Below are 22,806 nucleotides of genomic sequence, written 5' to 3'. Positions count from 1 at the left end.
TGTAAAACGTAAGAACGAGTCATATGAAGTAAACCTAAAATATTAAATAAAAAACTACTTTTTTTGTCATCAGTCTACTGACTGGTTTAATGCGGCCCGCCACGAATTCCTTTCCTGTGCTAACGTCTTCATCTCAGAGTAGCACTTGCAATCCACGTCCTCAAATATTTGCTTGACGTATTCCAATCTCTGTCACCCCTCTACAGTTTTTTTCCTGTACAGCTCCCTCTAGTACCATGGAAGTCATTCCCTCATGTCTTAGCAGATGTCCTATCATCCTGTCCCTTCTCCTTATCAGCGTTTTCCACAAATTCCTTTCCTCTCCGATTCTGCGTAGAATCTCCTGATTCCTTACCTTATCAGTCCACCTAATTTTGAACATTTGTCTATAGCACCACATCTCAAATGCTTCGATTCTCTTCAGTTCCGGTTTTCCCACAGTCCATGTTTCACTACCATACAATGCTGTACTCCAGACGTACAGCCTCAGAAATTTCTTCCTCAAATTAAGGCCGGTATTTGATATTAGTAGACTTCTCTTGGCCAGAAATGCCTTTTTTGCCATAGCGAGTCTGCTTTTGATGTCCTCCTTGGTCCGTCCGTCATTGGTTATTTTACTGCCTAGGTAGCAGAATTCCTTAACTTCATTGACTTCGTGACCATCAATCCTGATGTTAAGTTTCTCGCTTTTCTCATTTCTACTACTACTCATTACCTTCGTCTTTCTCCGATTTACTCTCAAACCATACTGTGTACTCATTAGACTGTTCATTCCGTTCAGCAGATCATTTAATTCTTCTTCATTTTCACTCAGGATAGCAATGTCATCAGCGAATCGTATCATTGATATCCTTTCACCTTGTATTTTAATTCCACTCCTGAACCTTTCTTTTATTTCCATCATTGCTTCCTCGATGTACAGATTGAAGAGTAGGGGCGAAAGGCTACAGCCTTGTCTTACACCCTTCTTAATACGAGCACTTCTAAACTCCACCCAAATATGCCATGAAGTTGAAACTGTGCCGAACGACTGCCGTGTCATCCTCAGACAACAGTCGTCACTAGATGCGGATATGGAGGAGCATGAGGTCAGCACACAGCTCTCCCGGCCGTATGTCAGTTTACGAGACCGGAGCCGCTACCTCTGTCAATTAACACCTCAGTTTGCTTCGCAAGAACTGAATTCACCCCACTTGCCAACATCGCTCGGCAGACCGGATTTTCACCCATCCAAATGCTAGCCCGCCCTGACAGCGCATAACTTTGGTGATCTGACGGGAACCGGTGTCACCTCTGCGGTAAGGCCGTTGGCAACATACGAACTACCAGATGGATATTAATGAAAGAGCCCATCACGTTACCAGAGGTCTCCTTGTCATGATCAGAGAGTTTGAAGTCAGAGAGTGTGAAGTCAGCGTGACGACAGCGCCGAATAGTGCTGGCCACACAATGTGAGGCAGTAAAAGAAGAGGGATGACACAATATCTGCCAATCGGCGAGAAGTTACGGTGCGCCGTAATGATGTTCTGGATTACAAAACTGTCTAGTGATAAGAATTGGACGACTTCACAAGGAGAAGAATGAGCAGGAAACTGGAAGATGGACGAAGAGGGTCAACAGTAGCCTATGAGTTTCTTATTTCTCACATCATTGTTTAACGTGCATAAGGAGCATTTCGAACCGCAGACACCACTGCCCGAAGGAGAGGAGATGATCGCCCACGGTCCACTACAGGAGCTGATGAAAGCTAAATTGTGCATCGTGCAAGAAGTGACGCACGTCAGATGGCGGGAGCAATTGCAACCACATTTAATAGAACTGCTAAGCAGGCCATCTCACGCTCCGGACTGGCACGGCGATTGTATAGGGGCAGTGAGTTCACTCTGTTTTGTTTGGACCGAAAATCGGTGGCACTCTCTGCGACGGTGCCAAGAGCGTAGGATGAGGAAGACTGCGTCTTGCTGGTCATTCTGGACGTACCCTCTTGTGGCAAAGGGTGGGATGCACACAGCAACATTCCCCAACACGATCGTTTAAGTGGTCGATATTTATGGTGCGAGGAGGCACAACGCTGCAAGGGTGTACTGACCAAAAAAGCTTAGAATACTGTACAATTACAGATCAACACTATTGTGGCAGTGAATTCCTCCCCATGTGCGACTCTCAGGGATAAATTCGGCCCCGATTTATTTATTTATTTATTTATGGACGAAAGTACTCAACCTCATCAAACGGAGCCGGTATAATAGCTCTTGCAACGAGAGGATATTCGGCGAATGTGCTGACCGGGGCGTTCCCCGGCTTAAATCCCATCGAGCACGTGTGAATGTGGTGGGGAAACGTGCTGCAGTACATACATATGCACAAACCAGTATCTAGCAGTTGTCACCCGATATGGTTAAGAAACCTTATGGCCATCATTGGAGCACGTTGCGTTCGTCGTGATCGCGTACCTTATTACGAACCATATCGCACCTTTTGTCACGCGCACTACACCATCATAAACCGCGGCTACTTCAGTATGATTATTATCGTATGTCAGTCACACATCATTTTATGAATATATTTACTTAGCACGAGTATACTAATATACTGACATGATATTTGTATAAGTCAGAGTGGTTTCAAGGGCACTATTTTGAGGGCACTTCTCCATATTGTGTCTCACATTACTAGATCTCCCATGGCTGGTCGAAATCCTCTTAACTGCACTCCGTAACTTATGAGACAGAACAGGTTCAAATGGCTCTCAGCACTATGGGACTTAACACCTGAGGTCATCAGTCCTCTAGACATAGAACTACTTAAACCTAACTAACCTAAGGACATCACACACATCCACGCCCAAGGCAAGATTCGAACCTGCGACCGTAGCAGCAGTGCGGTTCCGGACTGAAGCGCCTAGAACCGCTCGGTCACAACGGCCCGCAGAACAGGTTCCTACGCTTTGTTGTCGGCATGGAGATTGCACTGAAGTTCTGGTAGAGATTATACCATTGTTGCCTCGAAGCATTTTGGGGATTGCAGTTGCTATCTGTTCTGAGAGGTGGTTATCTTGGGCAGAGTCTGTTGATTTGGATACGAGCTGCTGTTCGTTGCAGATTTTCTTACTTTCCTTGAGGAGACTGTTCTGTCTTCTGAGTTTAGGCAGTGGAATGTGACTCAGGGCAGGTAGACAGAATACTGTAACAGTCGGCGTTGCGTGATTTAGTTGCGTATCTACCAGCTGTGGCTGCTGTTTATCCAGACAGCACTGCAGTACTCTGCCGCTGAGTAGACAAGGGTGAGGCCGGATCATCTTAAGGTCGAAGCGGCCGAACCCCGTGATTTGGTCATCGTCTTTTAGTAACAGATCATCTCTTTTCGCCTCAATGCCGCGCGGGATTAGCCGAGCGGTCTAGGGCGCTGGTCCCGGCGGAGGTTCGAGTCCTCCCTCGGGCATGGGTGTGTGTGTTTGTCCTTAGGATAGTTTCGGTTAAGTAGTGTGTAAGCTTAGGGACTGATGACCTTAGCAGTTAAGTCCCATTAGATTTCACATACATTAGAACTTTTTTTTTTATTCGCCTCACTGCATATTTCTTTCAGTGACATTAAGTATTATGCTGGAGCAGTTCTTTCTATGTACGGTCCAAGTTTCTTTGAATTGCGTAACTTGGCAGTGGTAAGTTTTGCACACCTTATCTGTATGAAGATAAATCTTTGCTGAAGTTACGCTCGCTAAGGAATGACTTTCATTCTAAAGCTTTCGATGGTTCATGTTTGCTTCCAAGACAAAAGTTCAAAAATTGTTCTATTTCGTCTCCTCTGTCAGCTTTTCCAATTTGTGCTAAATCTTTTCAATCACCTCGTACATGCACATGTAATACACAAAGTCATTTAGATATCAGTTCGTTTAGGGAATTTCTCAGACTTGGAATGTAAATAATGTGATGCTAAGTACATCTACATCTACATTTATACTCCACGCGCTACACAACTGTGTGTGGCAGAGGGCACTTTACGTGCCACTGTCATTACCTTCCTTTCCTGTTCCAGTCGCGTATGGTTCGCGGGAAGAACGACTGACGGAAAGCCTCCGTGCGCGCTCTAATCTCTCCAATTTTACATTCGTGATCTCCTCGGGAGGTATAAGTAGGTGGAAGCAATATATTCGATACCTCATCCAGAAACACACCTTCTAGAAACCTGGACAGCAAGCTACACCGCGATGCAGAGCGACTCTCTTGCAGAGTCTGCCACTTGAGTTTGCTAAACATCTCCGTAACGCTATCACGCTTACCAAATAACCCTGTGACGAAACGCGCCGCTCTTCTTTGGATCTTCTCTATCTCCTCCGTCAACCTGACCTGGTACGGATCCCACACTGATGAGCAATACTCAAGTATTGTGTTTTGTAATCCACCTCCATTGTTGATGGACTACATTTTCTAAGGACTCTCCCAATTAATCTCATCCTGGCACCCGCCTTAGCAACAATTAATTTTATATGATCATTCCACTTCAAATCGTTCCGTACGCATACTCCCAGATATTTTATAGAAGTAACTGCTACCAATGTTTGTCCCGCTAACATACAATAATACAATAAAGGATCCTTCTTTCTATGTATTCGCAATACATTACATTTGTCTATGTTAGGGATCAGTAGCCACTCCCTGCACCAAGTGCTTATCCGCTGCAGATCTTCCTGCATTTCACTGCAATTTTCTAATGCTGCAACTACTCTGTATACTACAGCATCATCCGCGAAAAGCCGCATGGAACTTCCGACACTATCTAGTAGGTCACTTATATAGATTGTGAAAAGCAATGGTCCCATAACACTCCTCTGTGGCACGCCAGAGGTTACTTTAACATCTGTAGACGTCTCTCCATTGATAACAACATGCTTTGTTCTGTTTGGTAAAAACTCTTCAATCCAGCCACACAGCTGGTCTGATATTCCGTAGGCTCTTACTTTGTTTATCAGGCGACAGTGCGGAACTGTATCGAACGCCTTCCGGAAGTCAAGGAAAATAGCATCTACCTGGGAGCCTGTATCTAATATTTGTTGGGTGTCACACGATCGCTGTTTCCGGAATCCATGTTGATTCCTACAGAGTAGATTCTGTGTTTCCAAAAACGACATGATACTCTAGTAAAAAACATGTTCTAAAATTCTACAACAGATCGACGTCAGAGATATAGGTCTATAGTTTTGCGCATCTGCTCGACGACCCTTCTTGAAAACTGTGACTACCTGTGCTCTTTTCAATCATTTGGATCATTCCGTTCCTCTAGAGACTTGCGGTACACGGCTGTGAGAAGGGGGGCAAGATCTTTCGCGTAATCTGTGTACTACCGAAACTGTTCCGAAAAAACTCGAAGTTATCGCGTTTTGGACTACAGCTATGAATTCACTCACACAGGAGGATTAGGCTACAGTTAATATGTGGACGAAATACAAATATAAATAGCCACTTTGACGGCAAGGAAGACACTTTGATAGCAAATGTATAATGAGATTTGTTTCTTTCCACGTAATCAGGTATCACGAACTCGTCTGTGACTCAGACGTGCATAGAAAATCGACGACGAACGAAGCGTATGTTAAATGTGGAACAACTACATAGAAAATATACCTCAACATACGTCAATATAAGCGGGGACTCCTTTCAGTAGTCATCAGAAAAATCTGAAATTGTATTTCAGCGTTGCAGAAGTAATCTAGATTAGAAACGGATTATATGCAGCTTGGTTGGCGCAAAATGTGTCTGCCGTCGTTTAATTCTGTCTGAGTGTTTCATTGTTCTGCGCTCGTTTTGTTACGGAGAAGTTTTGCCTTCATTCCGTCTCCTTTTTTCCGTTTGTTTACACAATCGCGATTCAATTACACATTTTGCAGGACTGGAAGCCGTATTCCCGATCGGAATACCAATGCAGAGATCATTTCGTTATTAACCACCGTAATTTGCAAACAAATTGCGTAATTCGGAAATGGCATCGGAATCCGACCCACGTTGATTGTAGCGGAACTGATGAACAGAATGTCTGATTTTGTAACACATACACTGGTTTAACGTCAGCAGGTCTCCCATACAAATCTGTAGGAAATTTCCGCATAGACGAGGGTTTTAGTAAATTCAGGTCAAATATTAAAATTGAGAGGTATGAACTGAAAGGTGCAAACTTTTCTAGCATACAAATGCCACAAATTTTTTTCTAGAAACCTGTCTTAACGGTAGCACTAAACGAGATAGCGGCACATTATTAAGAAACTTTTTATAGATCTCGCGGAAAATTCTCCCCATTATGCAGATGTGGTTGTTACCCCAACTGTGAGACTTAAAAATAGATTTTAGTCTCTCACCGTTGACATATTTCTTGGTGTTAGTACGCGTTAAGCTGTCTTGGAAATTATAGCAGTCGGCAGCGAAAACTCTGTCACAGCCTTATACACCACTGGCCATTGAAATTGCTACACCAAGAAGAAATGGAGGTGATAAACGGGTACTGAATGGAGAAATATGTTATACTAGAACTGACATTTTCACGTAGTTTGGGTGCAAAGATCCTGAGAAATCAGTACCAAAAACAACCACCTCTGGCCGTAATAACTGCCTTGCTGCGCCTGGGCATTGAGCAGAGCTTGGATGGCGTGTACAGGTACAGCTGCCCATGAAGCTTCAACACGATAGCACAGTTCATCAAGAGTAGTGACTGGCGTATTGTGACCAGCCACTTGCCCGGCCACCATTGACCAGACGTTTTCAGTTGGTGAGAGATCTGGAGAATGTGCTGGCCAGGGCAGCAGTCGAACATTTTCTGTATCCAGAAAGGCCCGTACAGGACCTGCAACATGCGGTCGTGCATTATCCTGCTGAAATGTAGGGTTTCGCAGGGATCGCATGAAGGGTAGAGCCACGGGTCGTAACGCATCTGAGATGTAACGTCCACTGTTCAAAGTCCCATCAATGCGAACAAGAGGCGACCGAAACGTGTAACCAATGGCACCCCATACCAAGACGTCGGGTGATACGCCAGCATGGCGATGACGAATACGCGCTTCCAATGTGCGTTCACCGCGATGTCACCAAACATGGTTGCGGCCATCATGGTGCTGTAAACAGAACCTGGATTCATCCAAAAAAATGATATTTTGCATTCGTGCACCCAGGTTCGTCGCTTAGTACACCATGGCAGGCGCTTCTGTCTGTGATTCAGCGTCAAGGGTAACCGCAGCCACGGTCTCCGAGCTGATAGTCCATGCTGCTGCAAACGTTGTCGAACTGTTCGTGCAGATGGTTGTTGTCTTGCAAACGTCCCCATCTGTTGACTCAGGGATCGAGACGTGGCTGCACGATCCGTTACAGCCATGCGGATAAGATGCCTGTCATCTTGACGGCTAGTCATACGAAGCAGTTGGGATCCAGCACGGCGTTCCGTATTACCCTCCTGAACCCACCGATTTCATATTCTGCTAACAGTCATTGGATATCGGCCAACGCGAGCATCAATGTCGCGATACGATGAACCGAAATCCCGATAAGCTACAATCCGACCTTAATGAAAGTCGGAAACGTGATGGTTGCATTTCTCCTCCTTACATGAGGCATCACAACAACGTTTCACCAGGTAACGCCGGTCAACTGCTGTTTGTGTATGAGAAATCGGTTGGAAACTTTCCTCATGTCAGCACGTTGTAGGTGTCGCCACCGGCGCCAACCTTGTGTGAATGCTCTGAAAAGCTAATCATTTGCATATCACAGCACCTTTTTCCTGTCGGTTAAATTTCGCGTCTGTAGCACGTCATCTTGGTGGTGTAGCAATTTTAATGGCCAGTAATGTAGTATACAATCTAATCAGAAGTATACGGACACCTTTATGTAATACAGAATTGAAACTTAAATACCATGAGAAGTGTACCGCGAGTAGAAAAGGAGTCGGAGAATATTGCGCTGTCAGTAAAGAATCGCAAACAACAGAAAGGGTCGGCCAAGAGAGTTCAGTGACCCCGTAGGCTATTAATTGGATGTCATTTTCGTAAGGAATCCATTAGACACGTTTCAACCCTTGTTTAGCCGCCAAGATCAACTGCTAGTGATGTTATTGCGTAATGGTAAGGTAAGGAACAGCCACAGCTAAACCCAAGACCAGACACAAGGTACGTACTAACAGGCAGGGACCACCAAATACTGCGAAGGATGGTTGTAAAAGAAGCTTAAAATAAGCTGAAGGAATCACTCCTGAGATCGAAATTGCTTTTAGCAGTCCATCTAGTCAGCAGCTTTTTACAAGCCACCGATTTCTTTTGTCAATGCTACAGGGTGATAATTATTGGTCTATACGAAGAAAACCATAAATTAGTTACAACATACGGCGTGCACACACGTTTTCAACATGTAAACGTCACTACAGATATTAGAATTTTGGTTATGACATGTTTGATATTCCTGCCATCATTGCCGATGCTGTGGCGCAGAAGAATAGCGAACTTCTGCATTAACCACTGAAGTGCTGGAACATCGATCTGTCGATTGGTGTATTAAGCTCAGCCATGGTTTTGTGGTTATTGTTGTACACCTGGTCTTTAATAAACTCCTACAAAAAGGAGTCACATGTGTTCAGATCCGGAGAATACGTCTGCCAGTCGATGCCCATACCAGTGGGCTCTGCTTATTCCAGATCCAGAGTGCGGTCCCCCAAGTGCTCCTTCACGATATAAAACTCTCTCCTGTTTCAATGTGGTCGAGCTCCGTCTTGCATGTACCCCATCTTGACGAATTCAGGATCACTTTGGATAAAGGGGATGAAGTCATCTCCCAAAACATTCACGTACGGTATGGTATTCACAGAGCCATCAAGGAATATCGCGCCGATTTTTCCGTGACTGGACATTACGCACCACACAGTCATCCGCTGAGGGTGAAGAGACTTCTCGATCGCGAAATGTGGTTTCTCAGTCCCCCAAATGAGCCAGTTTTGCTTGTTCACGAACCCATTCAAATGAGATTCGGCTTCGTCGTTAAACCAAACCACACAGCGCTTACTAATTCGCATCATGCCTCGCGGCCAACCGTGTCCTAACGCAAACAGTTCAGAAGTTATGACAGTTTTATTTCATGTATTCCAATAATTCTCATCCTACAAACAATGCTTGAGGTGGTGAAAAGAGCGATGCCACTGAGCAGTAAATGACTAGAAACGAGTGTATATCCTGCGGTAATACACGTATTTAGTTTGGGTTTGGTGAATGGCTAATCTATGAATAGTTCTATTCACATGACTCCTTGCGCCTGCTGAAGAATGATGCCAGGTGAAGACACACAGAGCACATATATTAAAAATCAGTTCAATAAAAAGCCAAAAATTATCCTCCAACGAGTGACTGGGTTCAGGGGACTGGCGGTAAATACGCGGGTAATCCCAAAAGTAAGGCCTCCTATTGTTTTTATAAGTACATAGACCTGTTTATTTCTACAATAGTTTACATCAGTTTACAGCTTGAACATTTAGCTATTTATCGACATAATCACCATTCCTGTCGATGCATTTTTGTAGACGCTGTGGCAGTTTTTGTATGCCCATGTCATACCAGCTCGCCACCATGCTGTTCAGAAATTTATGAACCACTCCTTTCACCTCGTCTTCGGAGCTGAATCGCTTTCCGGCCAAATGTTCTTTTTACCTAGCGAACAAGTGATAGTCACTGTCCAAGTCAGGACTATATTGAGGGTGGGTGATTATGTTCCACTGAAACTGTTGCAGGAGAGCAACCGTTTGCCGAGCGATGTGAGGGCGAGCGTTGGCATGGAGCACGTGTACGCTCTCACTCAACATTCCTCTTCTACGATTGTGAATAGCCCGTTTGAGTTTTTTCGGAGTCTCACAGTACCTGTCAGCGTTAATTGTGGTCCCAGCGATTCAGCTCCGACGACAAGGTGAAAGAAGAGGTTCATAACTTTCTGAACAGCAGGGCGGCGAGCTGGTATGACATGGGCATACAAAAACTGCCACAGCGTCTACAAAAATGCATCGACAGAAATGGTGAATATGTCGATAAATAGCTAAATGTTGAAGCTATAAACTGATGCAAACTATTGTAGAAGTAAACAGGTCTACGTACTTATAAAAAATAGGAGAGCACACTTTTGGGGATTATCCTCCTATTTAAGTGAAAGCCAGAAATTCTGTGCAAAATTAAACAAATTTTTATTGCTACTAGGTTATAACATTAACATCTCAATGAGCATGATGCTTCCTGATGAATTATGGCGCAGGGTGCGGGGATAAAAATGACAACTAACTCAAAAGCACTAATTTTCTTTCAGTTTTCAATATGGATTGGTACCTCTCGTATCACTGATAGAGAGGACGTGATTCTACTTGGTTTGCCTATCAACGTGAAGGTTATTGACATACAAAAGAAAACTACACTCTGAGCACGCTCTCCACGGCATAGATGCCCACAACTAGCCTTTCATCTACCTGTCTCGGCAAGAGAGATCTGAATATGGTCAGAGCTGCGGATATTTATCCCGGATGTTCTCTGCAAAAGTTGAAACGACAGCAGGCGACCCCCTCTTGGCGCCGATATATGGATCAGCGTCTTGCCGCAGCTATGACTACCTCATGCGATCGCTTATGTGGAAAACTGACGTCTCGGCTGACGGATGAAGTACAAATCATCACTCCGTCGCACGGACCTGATTAAAAGCGACCCCTTCACTTCGAAGCCAAAACGCGAGTCCTTAATTTCTGTAGGTATCAGACGTCGCTCCGCTCCAGGACCCGCCCAATAGCAACAATTTTCTTGTGAACTACCCAATAACCGTCACTCCCCCTCACTGTCAAGATGCCCAGCAACTGCCCAATCTGCGTTGCTTTTGGGAGATGCCCGTTGTCTAAAGTCACTGGCCCGAGCAGCACACCGGCTCTGTTTTCACAATTCACGGAAGGTCCCTTTGCTGCCAGCGTCGGCACCGCCGTCGTCTGATACGGGCTTCCGGTCTAGGTTAAGATCAAAGGGACGCTTCTGCACAGAATGCCGACTTGGGCGGTCCTCTTTGTGGGTATCGTAAAATCTCCCACCGAGCCCCTTTGCAGTACTTTCCGGCAGAGAACTCTCCCTCTGAAAATATCTTCATAACACGCGATTTTTTCTGCAATGCAGATTATGCTCATTGTGCGTTTTAATAGTCATGTGATAGCTATAATTATGCATGCGGAACTCTTAACGCGCTCTTTTCTGGTTGCCATGGCAGCCCTCAGTTCAGAAATACAAACGCAAATTGGCGGATAATGTGGGCCATGTAAGTGCAGTACATGACACAGACAAGACCAAGACGCCAGCTTGTAAGGTGTAGCGCCGATGGTGAAGCATGGGGGAGATGGTGTTAAGGTATGGGGGTGTCCTTCGTACTCAGGGTGTGAACCCCACAATGTCGTTAATAATACTCTAGATGCGAAATAATATAAATACGTTTTACAACATTGGTGTACAGCGTGCAGTAAATGAAAAATTTGGAGATGGTTATTGTTTGTACCATAATGACTAAGCACCCCGCCATAAAATAGCATCTGTGGGGTAATGGTTTGTGGCCAAAAACCTTCCCGAAATGAACTTCACTGCCCAGACTCAAGCCCGGGATCCAATGTAACACCTTTGGGGTGAGTTAGAACGCCGACGTCACTCCAGTTCCTATCGCCCAACGGCGCTACCTTCTCTGGTTTCGGCTGTAGAGAATGAATGAGCTGCCATTCCTGCACTGACATTCAAACACCTCAATCACTGTGTTTACGTTGAAGTACTGATACTCTGGCGTGGAACAGCACAATATCCAAAGTATCTCAGTGCAGCTAAGTTGTAAAATATATTACATTGTCAATAACAAATGGGCCAGACACTTGATCTTCGTGGACATATTGCCGTCGGTTGGGTGTTACAGACCTTGGTAAGGCCAGATGGTATAGTTTCCGTCATAATGCTACATCGTTTCACAATATAACGCTTCCTATAGCGCAGAAGAATGTTTTAGGACTCTGGCGGCCAAATCTTAAGAAATAACTTCTTCCTATGACCAGAATTAATAACGACAAATGAAAGTGAATTTATTTATTTTATTCGACTTCTGTGCTCCTATTAAATTACCCAAGCTTTGTCAACGGTAAAGGTAGTTTGAATGAGCAAATCGGGAAAGTCAGACAAGTAACGTGTAGGGTATGTAATACCTCAACCGATATCGAGAACAGTATAACAAATTCTGAGGTGGTACTCTTCACCATGCCATCGTATGTATATGGTTCTGCTTCTACCATGTACTGTAACGCTTCATTAAATTGGTTCCAGTAAGGATATAGTTGTGTTATCGGATAATGTGCGCAGCATTTACTCTTTCGAATAATAGCAGAAACTTATGTTCATAACACGATACTTTTATTAAGATTAATATCTCATTTTGAAGAGTTTGAACCTTCAGATTATCTAAGGATTTGTTGCCTTATTTCTCCTCTATCTACTTAAGTATTATCTTACAGTAATTTCTATGATGCTTTCCAATATTCTGGGTCTCTAAGATTGTCAGTATTTCACAATGCACCTATGAACGTCAAGAAGATACAATGGTCCAAAGCGTCAATCAGAAGAGTATTAGGTGGTTTTTTTTGAACTCGCTGTACATGGGTATATTCTCAGTGTTTGATCCTGTATTTTGCAGTCTCTGTTTAGGATGCCGTTGCATCCCAAACATAACACTAGCCTATGAAATCGAGATACTTGCGGATTAATTAGTGATACATGTTTACCAGAAAACATGTCCGCCCCAGTAGCTGAGTGGTCAGCGTGACGGATTGCCGTCCTCTGGGCCCGGGTTCGATTCCCGGCTGGGTCGGAGATTTTCTCCGCTCAGGGACTGGGTGTTGTGTTGTGTTCATCATCATTTCATCCCCATCCGGCGTGCAGGTCGCCCAATGTGGCGCCGAATGCGATAAGACCTGCGCTACGGCGGCCGGACCTGCCCCGCGAGGGGCCTCCCGGCCAATGACGCCAAACGCTCATCATCATCATCACCAGAAAACAGATCTACACTCCGAATGAGGCTTGTAATATCAGGCAGCTTTACTGTCGCCTCTTTCACAGGTGTCTGTTACTGAAATAATATGTGACACTCACTCGAATTTTCAGTCAGTGGTTATTTCCTGGTATCGTTATTGAGTCATTTGCAGAGTGAGCGACATAGTAGAAGGACACGTGAGTTAAACATACGCGCTATTGTTTCTCCGAGACGTGCTGCCGACGGCCCCGCTGCTGGAGTGGCCACTGTGCAGCTAGGCAGCTGGCTGTGGCAACGCGAGCCGCTATCTGCCTTCCTGTTGCGACCAGTGAGTGACACGCGCCGCTGCCTCTGGTCGATTGTCTGCCGAGGGAGCCGAGACCCATCTGCCCCGCGTACAAACCAGGCCAGCGGTGGCCGACAGCTGCGCATCATATGTGAACAAACCCAGGACAGTACCCGACCTCTAGTGCAGTGGCGAAGAGAGCTATTATTTGACAACAAGTTTTCCAAAGCAATGTGAAGGTGTAGTCTTCTGTGACTAAATAAACTACTTTTTAAATATCTGTCGAGATATGACTGAGTATGGAATTCCGTATACCTTTTCACAGTAATACTATTGACAGCTATACCTGTATCTATAAATATATGATTATCCTGCAATTCATAACTAAGTACTGGCGGAGGCTTCATCGACTCACATTGATTCTATTTCTCTACTGTTCCAATCTCGGAAAGTGCGCAGCACTAATGTTTTATTAGATGGGAGCCCAAAAAGTATTTTCGCATTCGGAGGGGACAATTGGTGTTTGAAATTTCATGTAGAGATCTTACACTCCGTCTTCAGGCCACGAGTGGCCTACCGGGACCATCCGACCGCCGTGTCATCCTCTGAGGAGGATGCGGATAGGAGAGGCGTGGGGTTATCACACCGCTCTCTCGGTCGTTATGATGGTATTCTTGACCGAAGCCGCTACTATGCGGACGAGTAGCTCCTCAATCGGCATCACGAGGCTGAATGCACCCCGAAACATGGCAACAGCGCATGTCGGCCTGGATGGTCACCCATCCAAGTGCGACCACGCCCGACCCGGTGATCTCACGGGAACCGGTGTATCCACTGCGGCAAGGCCGTTGCCTGTAGAGATCTTGCCGCAACAAAACACACCTTTCTTTTAATGATCGTGACTTGAACTCGCGTATCATAACCGTCTCACTCTGCTCTCTATTTTGTGATGGTAAAAACGACCTTCCTTTCTTTGAACTTCTATGATATCCTCCCTGAACCCTATTTGATACGAATCTCATACCACGCAGCAGTATTCCAGAAGAGGACTGATAAGTGTAGTGCAGGCAGTCTCTTTAGCATACCTGTTGCATCTCCTGAATGTTCTGCCAATACAGCGCAGTTCTTGGTTCGCTTTCCCCACAAGATTATCCATGTCACTGCACCAGTTTGGATTATTCGTAATTGTAATCTGTAAATATTTAGCTGAATTGACCATCTTTAGATTATTGCTGTTTATCTGTAACCGAAATCTACAGGGTTCCTTTTAGTACTCATTTGGTTAACTCCACAATTTTATTTAGGCACAATTGTAACTCTCAGCATCGTACACATATCTTTGACAAATCGTTTTGCAGCTGATTTTGATCCTCTGATGAATTTATTAGTAGGTAAATTATCTGCAAACAGTCTAAGGGAGCTACTCAGATTTTCACCTAAATTTTTATATTGGTTAAGAATAGCAGAGGAAACGTGTTTAGTAGAAGAGCTGTATTTCACAGTAGTAAAGTCCTCATGGTTCATAAGGTATGCCCATTAGAGGCGATGTTTACTGAACATTATTTCTTGCTCTGGTCCATACTATCTCCTTAAACAATGTGGTTAGTGTGGAGCATCCTATAAAAGAGATTTGTTTCACAGTAGCGAAGATGAAGTAATCCTCATACCTCTTATGAAAAGCTTTTAGAGTCATTTTAGACTTATTTATTTCGAATGACCATTCCTTTCCTGTCTCTGAATACCGACCTGAGACACCCGGAAGTGCGAAAGGCAAAAGTCCTTAACACTCACTTGGGATACTCCGGATATTACATTTACATCTACGTTTTCATCCCTATCACAACAAATTGTGAGTTTTATCTGCCAGCAAGTCCCGATCCCAGTCGCAAATTTCGTCCAGTACATGGTAGGCTCTTGTCTATACCACTAAATAACAGCGCGAAGCTGTCTTATGGAAGACAAGGATACGGTATCAACCTGGACTCCGCACCGGAAACCTACCGAAACGGCAAACGGCGAATATTCTTGCGATGGACAAGGGCCCCGCAGCGAGCTGTTGCACGCTTCAGACCGCCAGGCTAAAGCAACAAGTGCTGAGGCTCCGGTGCCACTGGGCAAGAGGCCAGAAAACGTTGCGCGGTGGGGTGGTTGGGGAACCTTCCCCCGTTCTGCTCCCTCGCGAGGTATTCGGGGCTGATTAAAGTCGGCAACCAGAGGTCTGCAGCACACTGCCAGAGGAACGGTAACGCGTAGGAGATGCCCGATTAAAACAGAAGGCGCGCAGCGAAACGCGTCGAATCTCCGTCGCAGCTTCGCTACTGCCCCGCACGGTGGAATGCCTGCGGCTGCACGGAGTTGCCGGTACTTTCATTCGGGCGAGAGTTTCCCCCTGCTGATGGGAGTGCTGATGTGGGCGCGCTTTAACAGATGAGAGTTGTTAAATTAATTAGAAAGCTGCCCGCTGCGTGCCGGCCGCACCGCACCGCTTCCCGCAGCGCAGAGTTATTTTCCGATGTAAACCGCTGTTACGATGCTGCGCTACTTACTAGCTCAAATGCTGCGCTGAAACCGATACTTGGCACTTAGACTACTGAAGGGCAGCGTTCGTGCACCTTCATACCCTCTCCGTAGACTAGTTTGTGTACCACTGCCGCTTCACCTGTATCATGTTTGTCACGTGTGGTGCGCAGAAAGAGCGACTATTGAGCCTCCACAATCGAAGCTCTCTAATTTTATATTCAATGTCTTTACGCGAGGTACGGTTTAGAGGAAGGTATAAACTAATTAAAATTTCTAGTAGCGTTTGGTCTCGGAATTTTAACAGTAAAGCAGACGGTAATGCTCTAAGCACCTCAGTGTGCCACCTACCTTTCGTAGGATTAAGTTTATGTGTACATTCCATTTTAAATCGCTCCTACACATCCTGCTCCGGTGTGTCATGGATATGAAAATAGAGTGGCTTTGCATCTAACTATGTGCAGTATGTTACATTTATTTGATTAAACTCTAGGGTACCACTGACAGAATTTTTAATATTTATATCTTTATTTCCGCAGTGGATTTTTTTATATCTGTTCGTATGACATAATCTCACTGCAGTGAAATTTTAGTGACAGAATCTGAAACACGAAAACATCAATATTAATCTTTAAATTCGAACGTGTTGGCTTAGGCGTGATTGTTACTGATATCGAATGAAACAACAAGTTTATCGTTACCAGTCACATGGCAGTACTAAAAGACAAAAATACTACACTTCAACAATGTCCATCCACCTGCATGAACAAAATACCTTGGTAACAACACAAGTATCGGCGTCATAAACATCCAGCCGGCCGCTGTGGCCAAGCGGTTCTAGGCGCTTCAGTGTGGAACCGCCGGACCGCTACGGTCGCAGGTTAAAATCCTGCCCCCGGCATGGATGTATGTGATGTCGTTAGGTTAGTTGGCTTTAAGTAGTTTTAAGTCTAGGGGACTGATGACCTCAGATGTTAAGTCCCATAGTGCTCAGAGCCCTTTGAACCATAAACATCCAACCCAAAAGGCAAACGACCAGACATCCCTGAAACACTCCAAATATACAAACACCAAATAAAACAATTAGAGTCGATCCTAAATAACCAAAATGCCAACATTTACAACACTATCAGTTCTGTTTTTAACAGCAGCCTAGATTATTGAGTTTACAACACCCACAAATGAAATGGTTCAAATTGCTCCGAGCATAATGGGACTTAACTGCTGAGGTCATCAGTATCCGAGACTTAGAACTACTTAAACCTAACTAACCTAAGGACATCACACACATCCATGCCCGAGGTGGGATTCTAACCTGCGACCATAGCAGCAAAAGTTTTCATAGTTGCTAAAATAGACAGCCATCAGCTGTATAGTGAAATGACGACAGTGAAAATTTGAGCTAGACAAGGAACCGAACCCAAATTTCACGCTTATCGCGAGCGATGGCGTTAGTATTAGTCTATCCGTGCACGATTCATGGCCAGATCCAGGCTTCGATATATCGTCAACCAGTGTCGACAACCTATATTCGTACACCAGTTACGCATATCCTGTACAAGGGAGACATTTGAATGTCGCTTTGCCGGTGTTTTAGTGGCTTTTTTATTCCAAATTGCGATGCAGTGTTTCTTATGACAGACATGCGTCGAAGGAACAGGCACAGTGGCGACTATAGCCGTTTTGAAATACGTGAAATGTATACACAGTGGCGAATGTAGACAACCGTGACCTGTGCAATGGAATGACAACCGCTCGCGGTAAGTGGGGGATCTAGGTTTGCGTCCCAGTTCAACACAAATTTTCATTGTCGTTATTCGTTATATAGCTGATGATTTTATCCGCAACTGTGAACAAATTTCATGCATTTCATAATCGCTGTAGTAGCCACAGTGGCTGTTCCTTCGGACATGGATGCAAGTCCAGAATAGAAATAGCACAGGCATTGCTATATCGCATTTACATACGTGTAGATTCGGAGTCAGGGAGCACTTGTTGTCGACAAAGCATCAGCAGCACCACCTCCATCACAGAGCTACACCGGACACGGCAGCAGCCGTGGTTTGAAGACTGGGCTTCACTTGCTGCCAGCACTAAATCCTTCACGGGACTTGATGCCGCAGTCCCTCTGACCTGCTTTCCATGCATTGCTGACGCGTCCGACGATGAGTTCCCAGTGGGACTTGGCTCCAAAGCGCCATCAACCGTCCAACTCTTTCTAGACAGCAGCGAATCGCGAGTCGGCACGCAGTGAACAGCCGTGTCGCGTGCTGTCGTGGTGATACGAGTGGAGCGAGGTTCAGTGTAGACAGACTCCACGACGCTGGGCGAAGTAGCACGCTGGTGACTTTAATGGTCGTGACCTCTAAAGGTTGCCAGGCTTCCACACTCCTGTTTTCAACATCGCAGGGCGCCAGCTCAGCATCCAGGTGGACCTGCTACCCACATGTCATTACTGACCAGTAACCACAGAGATAGGCGTGGTCGCCTCAGTAATTTATGTATTGAAGACAATAAAAATAATTTTTAACTGTCAACCGAGCATCCGCTATAAATTCAGTCCCAATAATCACACCTCACCCTTCAGTGCTTACATGTCCTCCACAGTACTTACCCTACAGCAAAGGGATGAGGGATCCGAGCCTGCTCGTCGTCACCGATTTCGTCCTAATTTGTGGTGCAAGCAGAGTTGGACAGAAATCTATGTGACACAACTGGGAGCTACGTATAGCAAAGAGTTGTGAAAATATAACGTTTCTGGCGCCATTAGTGTAAGGCAGGAACCATTTATATTAGTGTAGTGTCGAGGAAGCAGTGGCATAAAGGAAGAAGTACAGAACAGTAATTCGAGTATTGTGGGGCGAATAACTGTGCGCAAACTTTTTCAATATCAAATTTTACTTTCTTTAACTTCATACAGACTAAAATAATACTCAACGATACTGAAAAGGAAAGTTGCTACTCGCCGTATAGCGGTGATCCTGAGTCGCAGATAGGCACAACAAAAAGACTGCACGATACAACTTTTCGACCAACAAGGCCTTTGTCGAAACTAACCGACACGCACTCACTCACACTCACACACACACAAACGCAACTCACACACACATGATTGCAGCCTCTGGCAGCTGTGTGTCTATTGCTACATTCCATCCTGGATTTTCCATCGTTTGAAATAATGCTCACTATATCGTGTTCATTAATATTTTCATAAAATGCCTGAAAAGAAAAGGTGAAAGAAAATTTGGGTTTGCAAACAAATTTAAAAGAAATGATTGTATTTACAGTGTCTGCAGATAACTTTCCAACCCGGAATGACAATTAAGTGTGCAGGACCTCGCATTCCGTTAATTTTTTTTCTAACTTCGATCAGTCCTTGTCAACTGCATGCCAACAATAGATCCCCAGTGCAAGTAAAATCGATCCATCGGCCATTGAGGATAGCGCTGTGTGCGGCTAAATAGTTCATTCACTTGCATGCTTTCAACCCAATAACTTAATTTTTTCGAGAATATTGTGATAAAAATCGAGTCGAGCGAAAACGTCAGATCGAACAAGTGGAAATGGTGATATTGTTGGAACATCGGTAAAAAATTAGGAGGCACATGATAATAGAATCCACAGTTAAGCATCGAAAAGAACATTGAAAAAGGCTATGTACTATTGTTTCCAGGTTTTGGACGAATACGATATGATCACGTAAGAAAATTTGACGGTTGTAACTGAAGAACACATTCATCTTGGAAGTAAAATAAACCAGAATGTAGGGGCCAATTTATGGAAGTACACGTTCGTGTGCAACGATGAGGTGATTTGGGCCGTAGCAGGCAACAGTCTACCGGAATATGAAGAAATGGAGGGCAGCACTTCATATAGTGTAAAACTCGAAAATAAAATGTTTCCGCGAAGAATCTGGACCGCAGGACCCAAGAATTACTTGTTTATTAGATTCATGCTCGCACGGGGTGGTATTCCCACAACTGTTCAATTATGAGGAAATTGGATAATTTTTTATTTCGTTCGTTTCAGTTGCATTGACACAAAATTCTGCTGTAGTGGTTACCGCTTCTCAAACAATAAACCTTGGCATCAACCGTAATCGTTCACAGAAGGCAAGAACTGCATCTGTACAGCATACTAAACCGTGAGCAGCAAACATCCTCATTGATGTGTCTGCTTCAACAGACAGACGCAGCATACAGACATACAGTGTAAGATCAATTATGGTATTCTTTCTCACCGTATACTTTGCTATTCAGAAGCTGTTCGTGTCTTTTGGCAGCTAGTTGTATGAATGATTACTATTAATACCAACATGTGTGGTTTGGGAATCGGCACGGCAGTCCCAAACCAGTATCTACTACAGCAAAATTTTATATCATCGCAACTGAGACAGAAAAAATTAAATATTATCCACTTTCCTCAAGGACTATTATTCTGTACTCTTCCACCAATTGCTGCCTGGAAACTATGCTAACATAATTGACTCGTGCCTTGTCCTACCCGCCCAAAAACATTCTATTTTTTCTTAACGCTTGTTAGTCCCTTTTCTGTCAATTTCATTTCTGGGTACTTGCAATAGATGCCTAAAATTTGAATGGAATCGGTGATAACGAGTATTCACGATCCTTTTGGAAGGCAATTTTTCGTCTTTAGTGCTCGTGAAATCTATGGGGCGTTAAAATCGAATTGTGTTTCTTCCTTTCCATCGTCGTCTAACGTTATCACATCGCAATAATTATCACCTCGCAATAACTGAAAATGGAATTATGGTATCCATACTAATAGTGCTACAAATTTTCATTCTGCCTACTAAATTTTAACCGAATTATTTTTCTGATGTTGGTCGGCTTCTAAACAACGTGTGTAACTTAGTTTTTCTTTATAGTATTCTGCGAACTGTGGTGAACCGGCATAATCTCCTCGTAAACTTCGCCGCAACCACGCTGTAAAACTCAAACTGCTCTACATTACTGCGAAATGCTCACCTCACCCCAAGTTATCTGGCGCACTGAAGTGGCCGATTACGACCGGAAAGCAGCCTCTACGGAACAACCGGTACTACGTTTTCAACACAGTCTTCTGCTGGCAGTGCACATTTTTCGCACATTTTCACGTGTCACTAAGTAAATAATAATAATAATAATAATAATAATAATAATAATAATAGTTATAATAACAAAAACAGTTTAGTGTTCAATATTCTAGTCGATTTTCTTTGACTGCTGAAGAACGGCCGAGCTCTAAATGGACCATCGTTCAGTTGTTGCTCGGAAATAGAGCAATGTCACGAATAAAATTATTGTTGTTTGTCAGTGACTGTTTCTGAAAGAAAGTTTTCTATACCCTGATCGAAGTAACGCCTTTGTATTTATTCCATATCGTCATTTGTTTTACCGCATTTCAAAGGTTTCACAGCAAATTATATCACTATACCTGCGATGCTGAATTGTATTGATATTTTTCTTAGCAGTTAGGCCATTTTTCCGATGCGTTAATTACTATAATACAGAATACCATCAGCTAATTTGGGGGGGGGGGGGGGGGCGGCAGTTGCTTTCAAGAGAAGAGAAAATTGATTTGCAAATTACATTAAATTAACGTTCACTGTATCCAGTTACACTGTATAATGATACGTCTGCTGAAAAAAGAAAATTGTGAATTCACCCAGTACTCCACATACGATGGCGTATGTTAAACGGAAGGTGTACATCACGAAAGTGTGATAAAACTAACAGTATACAGAAATGTCCATACTGGATTTAAAACGCTTTTCCACTTTGCTACCTATGATAAAAATATTGAACTGGATGTCTAGCTTAGTATAAAGGAATCTATATGCACGCTGCTGTCACAGATGTACGTAAGTTGATCCAGCTAGTAAAGTAGTGCTATCGAGGTAGTAATTACATACTTCTGACACCTATATTTTATGTGTATACTGTCAGATAATGTGTGTACATCGAAACTGGTGAAAACAATCGCAGATGTGATGGATATATTCCGACTTTCATGCCATTCATAAAAGTTGCGAATTGACACAAATATCACAAAAGTTTCAACCATGTTTGAGGTGATAGATAAATTTACAGATGAGCACAATCTTCATAAAAGTTTCCTCAATTTCGCTACGTTAGCTGAGCGTATTCCGATTCAGGGTGTTCTTCTGAAACACTGTTTAATAGCACTCGAAGAGTCTAATTCTCGGCGCGAATTAAACTTTCTTAATTAGATAGTTCCCCGCTATGGCAAGGAATTAACTTTTAGTACTATTGGTGATACTGCGTGTAGATATACAGTGTAATCCACAGTTTAAGGCACGGCTGTAAGATGTTCCGGCCAGTTGTCTGGGCTTGTCCAAAGGTAAACATGGCATGGCTGCGTACCACATGATCTGTTTTCTTGGTAATACTAGGACAGAGTACCTCCATGACAGGTGACTTTTTTTTCTCTAAGGATTTATTATCTCAGCTCTAGTCATTGTTTGAAACAAATTTGGCTTCTGATCAGTTTGCGTGAGTATGCCGTATCGTGTCAACTGTGGGAATGTGTCCGTAATTTCCTGTCAGAAAAGTCAGCGTTTGTTGTAAATGACAGGAGGACATTTGGTGAAACCGAAGCGATCTCTGTGGTTCTCCATGTGAGTGATATAGCATCTCTTCTTGATCTACGTATACCATTTAGGAGACAGTTGACGCAGCCGTCTTAGATTGTTTCCAGATGATGCTTTCGTTTATCGTCTAGTAGAGTCATCACAAAATGAAAACGAATTGTAAAATGTTTCAGACAAAATATCCACAAGATACGAAAAGTCCCTTTTTACCCCAAACAATGAAATGTGGGAGGTCCTCCACATGAGTACTAAACCACTCCGTTATGTTTTGGTTGGACGAGAAGCACGCAAATTTAAAGGTTGCGATTCAACTCAATACTTAAGGATTATAGATACGAAAATCTTAAATTGCCAATTAC

General features: G+C 43.9%; 1 protein-coding gene across 1 annotated transcript in view; it reads left to right on the top strand.

The window, feature by feature from the left end:
• LOC124544973 (synaptotagmin-7-like) overlaps positions 1-22,806 on the top strand; it is an 845,018-nt gene that overhangs the window by 25,868 nt on the left and 796,344 nt on the right. The gene's annotated exons all lie outside the window — the stretch shown is intronic.

Source organism: Schistocerca americana, chromosome 8, assembly GCF_021461395.2.
Source record: "Schistocerca americana isolate TAMUIC-IGC-003095 chromosome 8, iqSchAmer2.1, whole genome shotgun sequence".
In the NCBI taxonomy this organism is placed as follows: Eukaryota; Metazoa; Arthropoda; class Insecta; order Orthoptera; family Acrididae; genus Schistocerca; species Schistocerca americana.
Note: the sequence above shows the minus strand (reverse complement) of the source record. Positions and strands in the feature narration are given on the sequence as shown.